Source organism: Apostichopus japonicus, chromosome 16 (genome assembly GCF_037975245.1).
Source record: "Apostichopus japonicus isolate 1M-3 chromosome 16, ASM3797524v1, whole genome shotgun sequence".
NCBI classification, from domain to species: domain Eukaryota; kingdom Metazoa; phylum Echinodermata; class Holothuroidea; order Aspidochirotida; family Stichopodidae; genus Apostichopus; species Apostichopus japonicus.
Window position 1 is genome coordinate 15,972,137 of NC_092576.1, and position 13,551 is coordinate 15,985,687.

Genomic DNA, 13,551 nt, shown 5'->3' on the forward strand with positions numbered 1-13,551 from the left:
TAGACATTTTGCAGAAAATTTTTCAATTGCTCAGATTGAATGAAGTGAACAACTGAACATTTTGCAGCAAAATGTCCAATTCACGAGATATGATAAGTTGTCAATTAAACATTTTGTAGAAAATTGTTCAATTGCTCAGTTAAAGCAACTAAGCAATCCAAATTTTTTTTTATTTTTTGTAAGATTTTATCTTGTTATCTAAACAACTTACTGAAAAATTTCACCCTATGGGGCAAAGTTTTTCTCATGTTGATGGCACTTTAAAGCTTCCGTAGATAAGCATTGAGCGTTTTTATCGTATACGTTGTACAGTAGTTTTATTAGGCGTTTTTTTTACAGTATTCAAAATCACACGAAGTTTTGTATGGTGGAGTATAAAGATCGCGAGATTCAATTTCTAAATTTGACAAGGAAAACGTGGTAAATATGACTGATTAAAGGTCAATTTTGACCGAAAATTGTAGGTCACTCACAAATTACAAGAATATATGAAATTAGAGTGCGACAGTCGGAAAAATTAGAGTGAGACAGTCGGAAATTCGGACTGTCGCACTCAAATTTTCCAACTATCATCAGTTTTACAAAGATTAGGGGTGGGGTGTGAGACACCCCCACCCCTCTAGCGACGTCCCTGAGTGTACGTATACACACGGCACGTCGAATAATACACGGGCGAAACTCGCAGTGTCCTGCATTACCATTGAACTTCTGAGTTCGTATATTTTTCAAGAAACCGACACGGATACATACGACAACGTATACCAATATGTAAATGTCTCTCAAGATCGGTATGTCATAGGCACCTAGATGACTGAATTTCCCAGTGAGGTAAAATTCCTCCTAGATGGTAATCAAACGGTTTAAGAATTTTACCCAAAGGTGACCATATTTTAATATGGAGCATATATGGGGCCAATACATCATAACTTTAAGCCTTCGAAATAACCTATTGTAGTTGCATATAACAAGGTTTGAACCTAACTGGAGACCAAAACTTCCCCGTATGCAACACCTTTGAAAAAGAGGCGCGGGGGGGGGGGGTCGGAAAGAGGATTCAAGAAAGTTTGTAATATAAAGGGTTCTTAAATAGTGCAGTTCCTAAAGGGTCTACTCGTTTGTATTGGGTTTTAATGCCTTCTGAATCGCTTAATTTTTAAACAGTTTCTGTGAAGACTACTATATTTCAGTCATACTTTCTCAAGCGTGGGCACAATGCCTAAGCGTGGGCACAATAAAGTTACTGTCACACATGCATGTTAACCAATATGTATATGTGTAGTGTACGCGGCTGCGTGCAGTACATATTTTGTCTATGTATATATGTTAATCGTAATGTCTTTTTCCCGTGTTGATAGATGGGCTATAGTATGGGGTGCCTCCTATGATAGTAAGAAACCCGTTACCATTAAGTACCATTGACGTACCCATCAGTGGCGTCGCCAAGGGGGGGGGGCTGGGGCCTGAAAAAAATCGTGCCCCCAGGTGCCCTTCCCCTTCAGATGCGGTTGTAGTGTTAAAAAAATACTCAGACAAAAAACTTTATTTGCCTAAATAAATTAAAAACATCAATATTGGACAGATGCAAGCCCGAAAATTACTTCAAGTTGCTAAATATAGCACCAGATTGCATCTGAGGACCCTTAAAATTGATCCAAAATTCACAAAGTGGAAGGGAGAACTTTCCCCTATCACCCCTCCCACAGGACGGCATTTAACAATACACATTGTGCCTCCATAAGTAAGTGATGTCCCCCCCCCCCCCCTGTACTACATGAAATTGGACAGTAATGATGGATGAAGAACCCGAAGTACATCTGTTTTTCCGTATCACATATTATTTCACAAAAATTACAAAATTTAAACCCCAATGACGTGCGGGCATAATCTATACGAATTCAATACATCACTTACTATAGGTGGTGGCGAGATCCTCAACCCTAAATGTGATAGATTTTGTGTATAACTTCTGCATATCAGTTTCCAATCTTATTTCCGAAAATTTTAATCAATAAGAAGTGCTGAATGTAAACAAATCCTAAATGAGAGTATATGCCTAGAGTCGGCGAATAAACAATTTTGGTTGTAAAATGTATACATGATATTTTTCTCAAATTGATACATATGACCTTGAATTTTACCCATCTTTTGAATTGTGTTAATGACAATGACATATGTAAAGGAGGATTTTGTAACACCTTTAGATCCAGAGATATGTGTGTTTTCCACGTCGCAAAAAGTACGCCCTCTATTCCATCTTGTTGCTAAAATGTGTTTTTTCCCTCTTTTTTTGGAGACTAGGTATTTTCCTTTATATTGTAACATGATTCAGCTAGGAGTTGATCACAATGCACAGAGTAAATTGGTTAATTTGTATAATTATATTCCAAACAAAATTGAAATAACCCTATCAATTAGACACAAGCATTTTACTGTTTTCCAAAATTATCATGGAAGTTTGATGTATTTTGCCACATTAGGAGGCTTTAAATGTATTGTCAATGTTAGTGCGATTAATTAAGTGAAAATAGCTATGGCTGTAGAAAATCGGAGGGTTGAGCGCCGTAGGCTAGGACTATATTGTAATGGACTTGTCGCAACAGAAATGAGTGTATGTGTTTGTGTATGGGTGAGGCGGGGGGGGGGTGGGGTATAATGATATTCTTTATAGCAAGTGATTTTAATGTTATGATCACAAGCTGGCTGAAAAAATATACCATAATATATCTTACAAGCATGCAGCTATTTTTTTTGGTTGGGGGGGGGGTGGTCAGGTCGACCGTTGTTTATATAGGATCAGCAAAGTCGTTGGGAGCTGGGGTTAGCATCGATGTGGGGCAGATCTCCATGCCCCTGCCCCCATATCCCACCGTGCTACTGTTTACAAACAAGTGAAAGCGAAATTTTCCAAATGTATCCATGTAAACCACAAATGAATACTTCTACAGAAAGGCTAACCTAACACAAATAAGACTATAGGCATGCATGTGTGTTTGACAAGTAATACTGATGAGAACTCCGCATAGTGCATATTTTTACACAGTACAACTAAACAAGTCTACTACAGTACTATTATAAAAGTTACCAGCGTTAGCCTTTTCACACAATAGATCTAGCGTATTTTATCACCTTTCTAGGATCCCAGCATACGTTTTATCAAAATCGCACCAAATCGGTAATTCACAAAATAATTACTTTGTTTTCTGAAACTTTGAGACCAAATTACCACTTGGCAACCCAATAAAATATATTTATAGGCTTCCGTGGCTTTTACACTATAATACCGCGTGAACTGTTTTAATATTAATGGGTTTTTCATACTTGGATTTTTCATTAGGACTGAATCAGCATTTTTTGTAAAATCCACAGTTAATTTTCTTGTATTATTTCCTGATTGTTATTAACCGTTTTAACTTGTTAAAATAATCACTAGACTGCCTATGATATGAATCAGTGCAACGAGCAGTCAACGAATTATTGAAAACAACACATAACAAGTGAGTGAAACTGATTATCTAGCGTTTTCTGGGGTTTTATTTTGGCAAATCTAACGTTTTATTGTTACTTGTCGCTGGTAACCCTGATTATTATTATGCTAACCGTAAATGACCTTTGGCCACCCCGTACTAGTTTTTAGTGATTGACAGATCAGCTGTGCCGCAACCCATTACAACTCCCTGGTAGTACAGTAGATACTGTGTTATGACACATGTCACATACGTTGTACTCCCTGTCCCAGGGCAACTCCGAATATTGAGCCCATCGTTTTAAATTCTACACTTGCTGCTAGCGTCCATACTGACACGATTTTCATCGTCAACTCTTCTTCGAAATCGGGTGTTTTTCGTAAAAAGCATGCATCCTGAATTCCTGACCATCGTCGATACAATACTATATAATAATCATAACTGACCTATGAATCTTACGTAGCATTGTCACTCTAGGCTATGAACTTTGAAAACGAAAGTTTAGGACCAAATGTACTACTAGTACGCGATTTCCGGCTGCGAATGACACATTTCCAATCCAAATTTTTTACCGGCCCGGGCGCGAATTTTTTTCCCTGAACCTTTCGGGCAGTGTACGTGGAGTTTAGCCAATCAGAGCGAGGCTGTGTTGATGACGTACTACTCAGTAAAGATGGTCAGTCGTGTAAATGCGTCGCTTCAATAACATAAGGTGGAAAACGAAAGACCGCGAGTTCGAGCCCCCGTGTGGATTTTTCCTCCACTTTTTCTCATGTCCAAGTAGTTATGTCCAAGTATTATATCATGAATTGAAAATCGATATTATAAGTTATGTCATGGTTTTAGTGCATGGTCATCTTATATATGAAACTCCGAAGATAGTGTTGCGAAAATATATATAGTTTCTTTTGTTTATTTTCCTTCTAGATCTTATTAGAGGGAAATCGGTCTCAGCCCCAAAATGTGGTACATCCGTTTTAGGAAAGTTTATCCTAATTTAAAGGCAGATGACTGGCTAGAATAAAAGACAAGGGAAACAGATATTCATTCTGGAACAATTAAAAAGAGAGGAGTTATTGCATAATAAAACAAGGGCAGTACTTGCACTCTTATTTACATAATTCGCTCATCAGTTTACAACAAATATTTGGCAGTTTTCACAATAAACCGTTAATTACTGGACCTCGTCTCTCACAAGGAGGTGCTATAGGAAAAGTTATTTGATTGCAATCGGACCTCCGTTAGGTGTCCAATTATTATTAGTAATAGCTACCGTGGCCTCTAGTCTAGCTAGATCATAAAATTTCCTAATGCTGTAGGCCTACTGTCACTGTGTACAAATATTGCTGTGTAGATGTGTGTAAACTGTAAGTACGTAACATACTACTGTACCAGTACCAAGTACTGAGTACAGTGTCATGTCAATCTGAAGACATTGTAAATTTATACAACAGACACCGATCATACATCGCCGTTTTTCAACAAAGAAACCGATGCAAACGTCACGTAAGTGTGCACAATGATTCAGTATAATGTTACTATTGCAAGGCCTATATACCTTAATACTTTCTGCTGTAGTACAACAATTATGTTGACTTATTGAATGTGATTTCCCCACTTCAACATTTGGTACGCACGCCGCCATCTTTACTGCAGTATGTCATCAACACAGCCTCGCTCTGATTGGCTAAACTCCACGTACACTGCCCGAAAGGTTCAGGAAAAAGAAATTCGCGGCCCGGGCAAGGATCAGATCCATAGTACGGCTCGAGTGCAAATGCGACTGGATCAGTGCATCAGTTTACCCCGTGGAGAGATGATCGTCTGATAAAATCAGAGGACCTGATCTGGATCTTGTATAAAAGCACAAGTCCAAGAACAGATTTAAGAACTTAGGTAAGTGCTAATTTTCAAATTTATTCTTTATAGCAGCAAATATGCTTATATACTTCATTATTGCATACTGTACATGGTGCATATTGCTATAATTTATTTCAGGCTTTTCCAGTTACAAACATCCCCCTCCCCCCCCCAAGAAAAAATAACAAAACAAATAACAGTTTTGGCATATATATGTCCCTGCATGGTCCAGTGTGCAGATTTTTACTCACATTTGTTGCTCTCACTATGTGTGATTGTGGGAACTAGGGACTGTGTCCCAATGGCTAGGAAAATTATTGAAGGTCAGGCTATTTTATTGAAGTTAATGAGTTTTGTCCTTTTTTACAAGTTGTACTGAAGTTTGGTAGAACAGTACCATTTTGACAAAATATTGTCAACTAAAAATTCACTTTTCAACATTGCAGCATTGATACTGACATTGGAGAAGTCCTTTCCCTCCATACATCCACATACAGTACCTCTCAGATGTGCAAGATTTCTTAACAGGGCTACACAGTCTGCATAAAGTACTAACCTCAGAAGCAATCAATCACAACAATATTGTCTTGCCTGATTGCAACTCCATTGTGGAAATAAAACCTGAAAACTTTGTCCCTTTGGTTGTGGTCAAACAGTGTGTCAATAAAGGATCATATGACACCTAGCCAGTTCATATCACAGTGTAAGGCAGTCTATACTGCAGCAACCAACAGTGAATATATACAGTCTTCAAAAGCAGGGTTAACCACAGAAAGGGAGTAAAACTGTTGAGCAGTGGTCATGCTCTGAGGACTTACTCTTTCAATGCATGCCTTTGGATACTGTTTCACCAGGGAGCTGCTAGTAGCAGCTCCCTGGCTCATGTTATTGTGGTGTGCAGCTGAGTAAATGAAGATTTAGTTGTGCTCATTTGTCATTGTGCTCCACTTTAATGGGAAACAAAATGTGTGAAGGAAACCTAACAAATTTTAACAAATTACCAGTTTTCTGTCAGAATGTAAAGAGGATGATCCTGACAAATTGGACATTGAGCCAACTCTTTTCTCATCTCCACACAAAAGCAAGGGAAATACATCCCTACCTAATACACTTAAAAGGAACGTGAGCATGGATAATGAAATGGAAAATTTGGAAGAGGAACCAACTTTAAATAATCATACTAAAACAAAACTTTCACTGTCGTTTGAATGGGGCAGTCACTGTGAGTCACAACATCAGTACTATTTCTCCAGATACAACAAATGATTCGCTGCAGTTGTACCTTGACATAAGTTCAAATGGAAGTAGTAGCAGTAGCTTTGGTATTGCCAGAGATTTTTCTGCATCAATTTCTTCATGTGATCAAAACCTTTTTTATTCACCAGGAGTGAGAAAAAACGAAGGAGACGCAATCAAGCATTTGATCCACTGCCTATGTTCCAATCTGATTGCTGTGATGGTAGCTGTATCAAATCGCTTTCTTACGATGACCTAGAACAGTCTTTTCTAGAGGTTAGTGAAGTGAGGGAAACTGAGCTAAAGCAATTCACTCTGGACAAGATTTGGATTCATCAGGAAAGATCATGTCACACCTGAGACAAATCTTGTTTTATTTATGTAATTTGTGGGAAGATTGTATGTGAGAAAGCATTTTGTATGTTCTTTGGTATTAGTAGCAAGTTATTCAAAGATTGTCTGAAATAATTTCAAGTTGGCAAGAAAAATGCAATTCATTGCAATAAAGGCAAGAAAAGGATGAGAACAAAAACTCCATTTGCACTAGCTTGGATGAGGTGTTTATTTGAACATATTGGAGATTACATGCCCCACAAAACAGAAGTGCACCTTCCAGTGTCATACACAAAGACTTCTCTCCATGCACGCATGAATAAGGAAATGATAGAAATTGGCATTGGTGAACAAAGCATCATTTCCAAGGAATACTTTATGGAAATCTTTAGAAGAGTTCAAGATTCCTAATTATTTTATCTTGTGAATGTGCATGGATTTATGACAGTTATTGTTGCATACATTGCATGGGAAAAGGGGAATAAAATTTCAAATTCCTCATAGCTAGTAGCTTTAAATTGATTAACTAGCATGAAGACATTGATAAAGTATACTGAAACTTGTGAGGTCGAAAGTGCTGTTGTAAAACTGTTTTGCCAAAATTCGATTTCACACAAGCAATAGCTGTGTACATTACAAATGATAACTTTCAAGTACTGTACATGGTCTGCTGATCAATCACAATTGGTGGGTTTTAGCCTGGGGTGTCAAAACCACAGGCATTGCATCCTTTTATCTTTGCTGACTATGGAGGCTTTAACTTCATACAATCCAGTGATATTTAATCTGTTTAGTTAACTACATGTGCAGTCCATTAAACATTTCTTCAGAAAAATTCATGTGTCTCTATTGTTAGCTTCAGCTTCAGCAAGCACAAAGACTGTACTGTACATACTGGAGAGAATACACCTCACAGCTAGTGTGCCACTAAAGCTGCATTATCATTCCTTAAAAAACATTAGAATTATTGTCAAAAATTTTGATTTAAAGAAGTTCTAAAGAACATGTTACATAAGTTTGATTGCAACCTCCACTCAAATCAGGAGTAAAAGTGCTTTCTGCTGAAATGTCAATGAACAACTCCCTTAGATAGTGACATTTTCAGAAAGTTCCCCCAAATATGCCAGAAATTAAAATATGCTTACCTTTGGTCAAACTTCTTTAATTGTTTTAATTTCCACCTTTGAGGACATTTACCTCAACTGTCCGGGAAAATGATTAGGGTCTTATTTCCAAACATCCCTATCAATTGGTCTAATAAATAACATGAGAAGATGTTGTACAGCTTTACTTGTTCTTTTCTCAATAGCAACTCTAAACACCCTATACTCCTTTAAAGGAATTCTCTAAAGTACCTAAAAGAATGCTTAACTTCAGTTATAATTAGTAACAAAATTCAACATGCTCATTGCATTATTCTATGGGTATTCATAAAAACAACATGGTTCAAATTGACACAATAAAACTCTATCACTAATCACTACATAACTTTTTCTTGATTAGGTTAAGCAGTTCAATTTTACACCATTGTGTGAAGTAAAACTTATACTTTAAATGCTTAATTAAAGTATTTCAACATTATATTTTTCTAGACGACTGAGTTTACTGTGGGTGGTACTTGAAAGAGGTAGCGGAAAGAACGAGGAGTGGAAAGAAAAATGAAGAATGCCGACAATTGCAAGAAGTTCATCTTAATCATCTTAAGTGAGTCAAAATATTTTACTAATTTAGAGTTAAAAGTTGATGTCTGCTTTCCTTTTTGAATCCTTGCAGAAGTCAAAAGCAATAGAAAGACTATCTATTCCTTCAAGTCCTCTATATGTGTGGGTGTGTCAGTGATGCTCCTAGTTAACACTTATCTCTTTCAAAAACTTTCTTGAACTACAAATTGGATATAGTAGCCCTAACTAAGATGATAAACCCTAAAGTTCAGAGAAAGGTCATTGGATGGGTCTCAATTTTTCGTAACAAGTAACTAAAATGGCAGAAAATGAGATAGCCTGGGTCTTTTCTGGCCCTACTTTGAGTGTGCTCTATATTCACAAGCAAAGGCATGTTTGAGTTTTACTTTCCATAGGATCCTTGCCCAGTAGTAGTTGTACGGGAAAAGTGCAAAAAAAAAGTCAAGCGGGTGGTACGTTTTATGAACAGCGCCCTCAAACTTAAGAAATCTCACTTCTGGCCCTAATTGGGGGTCCATTTTGGGCCTGTGGGTATATTTCAATTTTTTTTAATACCATTTTTTCAGGAGCGTATTGTTCCTATTTTTAGAAACGCAAGTAAAAACGTTGTGTATTTTGTGTTATCTACTCAAATTTATGACTCGAAAATTGCGAAAATCACCTCTTTCATATGTATGAAAATGCTTGCACAAGCCGATTTGAGTAATTCAAATGACAACAACTTCTTAGCATTAGCATACAGGTGCTTAACAATTAAGAGGGTGGTCCACTAGCATAAGGGCTACCAATAAACTGCATTTCCAGGGTCATATGCCGAACGATGTCTGTGAACAGCACCCTCAAACATCACATTTTACAAATATTTTGGGCTATTTTGGGCATTTCAAGGTCAAATTTGGTCACAATTAAAAGTTTTATTTTTGGTTTTCAATACAAACTAGTAAGATATGTATAGTTATGATGCAAAGAATGTGCTAAAACATATTTTATATAAGTTATTAATGCTCTGGAGGGCAGCTTAAAGTGGCATATATGAGAGTTATATCAGCCCTACAGAAACATGCTTGCGAGGGCAAACAGTGGTAACATTATATCTTCATTCAAGGAGATCATGCTAACAACATTAAAAACTATTGAAATGTATTAAAAGGGTTCTGTCTAATACTCTTTGGCTCCCAGCCCCCTAACACCCTCCCCATAGTGCACTATGCATATTTGTATACATGCATACAGTATGTGACTGACTTCTACTGCAAAGAGACTGCATAAACATGCATTCAAGGTATACTGAATTATTGGTATGGTCCACAGTGTGCACTATATATGTGTGTACATGTTCAGTACAGTGTTATTTTACACCAAGTACTATTAAATACACACTGTCCAAAATAATGAACAGTATACACACTGTACATGTATTTACTGGTTAAACATTCCTTTTAAATTATTGAAAGTCTTTTAATATATTGAATTAGCAAAAGAATTATACACTACATTGCAAATATTTAAAAAGACATTGAAATATGCACTATGCACTATACTGTATATGTGTGTACATGTTCAGTACAGTGTTGTTCTACACCAATTACTATTAAATAAACACGGTCCAAAAACATGTACAGTACACACTGCACATTTATGTACTGGTTAAACATTCTTTTTAAATTATTGAAAGTCTTTTAATTATTGAATTAGCAAAAGCATACACTTAATTGCAAATATTTAAAATGATATTGAAATATGCACAGTATTAAATGGAATGACCAGTACACAGTGTGTACTGTACATGATTGTGGACAGTGTGTATTTATTTAGTGCTTGGTGTAAAAATAACACTGTACTGAACATTTACACACATATATAGTGCACACTGTATGTATGCACTGGTTCACATTCATATTCTAATCTGATATAGGGTTGGGTAGAGGATGTGGGTGGGAGGGGGTGAGTTACATGCATACAGACAATTTGAAGCAGAAGATTACCTTACCAAATAATTCAGTATACCTGGAATGCATGTTTATGCAGTCTCTTTGCAGTATTAAAATTCAGTCACATATGCATACAAATCTGCATAGTGCACTATGGGGAGGGTGCTGGGGGGGGGGTGAGAGGGAGTCAAAGAGTACTAGACAGAACCCTTTTAATAAATAACATTTCAATAGTTTCTAACGTTGTTTTACATGGTCTCCTTGAATGAAGATACAATGTTACCACTGTTTGCCCTCGCAAGCATGTTTCTGTAGGGCTGATGTAACTCTCATGAGCCACTTTAAGTTGGTTGCTAGGCGGGGTCGTAACCTAGCAACGAAAAAGTTTCAAATTTTTTTTGTTGCCCAATTTCATCCTTTGAGACATATGGCAGGACACCATATCAGTTCCAGGCGATTCTAAGAGGGTCGACGTGGAATCGACCCAAAAATCTGTTGATTTGGCATGGATTGACCCATATATCATTTACATTATTTCTCAAATGATATTGGATCAAAACTCAAATCAATATTTCTTTTCTGATATCGTAAACCCTGTATCAGTTAAGAGTTTATTTTGTATCATAATATGTTCTATTTTTACTAGGTCAAAAGGAGAGCAGTAACATCTTGCCCGCACTAAGGCGTGCCAGGTTTCTTTGGAACTGAATACCCTTATAGTCGATGGAATGGACCAATCAAAGACTGATCTGCCACATTTTGTCCAGAGTGAAAAGGATGTAAAACATCCACATCCACATAACAGGTCAGTACTGTATTATCATGGAGGTCTGTTTTACCTCCATGGTATTGTGAAGTGACCTAAGAGTGCACAAGACGGAAAGTGTTTATGTCATTGTAAGTGTAAACATCACGTTTTCTGGTTTCCGAGAAATTGTAATCCTACAGTATGAAATTGTAATGTCATGTTGGTGTATAGTACAGTATGTATGTGCGTGAGCAGTATGTGTGTGTGGGTGTTTATACAGGGTGTTTGTTTGCATGATGCCTTGTTTTACAACACAATGTCTCAAGAGGGGAAGCTTGATTATCTTCATAAATAGTATAAGGATGGACACCTAAGGTTACAAGAAGTCTAGTGTTCCTATTGTTTTGGTTGAGGTCAAATCAATTATGTTCTTTATTTTGTTGTTCTGATAAAGATTATGGCCTTAGTATCCATCAAATATTATGTGACTGTTTTGTTTTGTTTGTTAAAGCACATAGTAGGTTAATTATCAAACTTTATTTAATAGCAGAAAACAAGTAATAACAACCTCTTTATCATACATGTCACTGAAGTAGTATATATTCATTCTTCTCTTTCTTTTCAGGTGTCCTAATTCACACTAAAGGTCCATGTGACAAGTTTGCATATATGTTATGACTGATCTGAAGCATATCCAACATGATTCAAACATGACTATTACATGCAATTTGTGGACACTAGTGAAGCACAAGGATACTCTTGGGAAGGATCTGTTTTTGCAAATGGATAATTGTTACAGGGAGAATTAGAACCGCTATCTTCTGTCCTTCTGCCCTTCTGCTCCTTGCTTTTAGAGTTGAAGATCTTCAGAGTGGTGATATATATAAATGTTATAACTTTGCTAAAGAAGTTATTGAAGTATCTGACTATATTCAAGTTGGGAATATAGCAGCCGTAAACCTCATTGATTCAAGCACACGACCATACTTTGGAGAAGTCACTAAAATTTAAAAGGATGAGGTTATTTTACATTGGATGAAGGGATCCTGGACTGGAGACTGGAAACTGCTAGACTGTGGCCAAGAAAGAAATAAGCAGCCATACACACCATCAGTTTCTTTCCATTCCTTAATGTTCTGGGACTTTAATTTAACCCATAAAAATCGCCTTCCAAAGAGGGAAGTCTGTGACTTGAAAGAAAGATATGCAGCTATAGATAAAGAATTTGAGCTGAATAACTAGGAAACCTTATGTTTTACACATACTATTGATTGGGCAGTGTGTACTCTTTTTTTTTTTACAACAACTTGTGTAAAAGAAGATATGTAGTTTTGAGAAACACACACAATTTTGTTGGTGTATTGCTACACTTAACTGGTTGGGGCGTACTGGTACGCCCCAAAGATATATACAATTTATCATAGGGGTGTATTTCTACTCTAAACTGGTTGGGGCGTACTGGTACGCCCCAAAGATATATACAATTTATCATAGTGGTATATTTCAACACTTAACTGGTTGGGGCGTACTGGTACGCCCCAAAGATATATACAATTTATCATAGGGGTGTATTTCTACTCTAAACTGGTTGGGGCGTACTGGTATGCCCCAAAGATATATACAATTTATCATAGTGGTATATTTCAACACTTAACTGGTTGGGGGGTACTGGTACGCCCCAAAGATATATACAATTTATCATAGTGGTCTATTGCTACACTTAACTGGTTGGGGCGTACTGGTACGCCCCAAAGATATATACAATTAATCATAGTGGTGTATTGCTACACTTAACTGGTTGGGGCGTACTGGTACGCCCCAAAGATATATACAATTTATCATAGGGGTGTATTTCTACTCTAAACTGGTTGGGGCGTACTGGTACGCCCCAAAGATATATACAATTTATCATAGTGGTATATTTCAACACTTAACTGGTTGGGGCGTACTGGTACGCCCCAAAGATATGTATATAATTAATCATAGTGGTGTATTGCTACACTTAACTGGTTGGGGCGTACTGGTACGCCCCAAAGATATATACAATTTATCCATAGAGGTGCATTTCTACACTTAACTGGTTGGGGCGTACTGGTATGCCCCAAAGATATATACAATTTATCATAGTGGTGTATTGCTTCACTTAACTGGTTGGGGCGTATTGGTACGCCCCAAAGATAGAACTTATTACAAGTAGAGGTGTATTGCTACACTTAACTGGTTGGGGTGTATTGGAACGCCCCAAAGATACAAAAAAAAATTGTATAATATATCCATTTTGCCCCAAAATGACTATT

General features: G+C 37.0%; 2 protein-coding genes across 6 annotated transcripts in view; one reads left to right on the forward strand and one right to left on the reverse strand.

Annotated features, from left to right (window-relative positions):
- Nucleotides 1-13,551, reverse strand: part of LOC139982960 (uncharacterized) — a 499,934-nt gene that overhangs the window by 174,998 nt on the left and 311,385 nt on the right. The window lies entirely within an intron of this gene.
- The window catches only part of LOC139982959 (uncharacterized), an 83,661-nt gene that overhangs the window by 30,621 nt on the left and 39,489 nt on the right, over nt 1-13,551 (forward strand). The gene's annotated exons all lie outside the window — the stretch shown is intronic.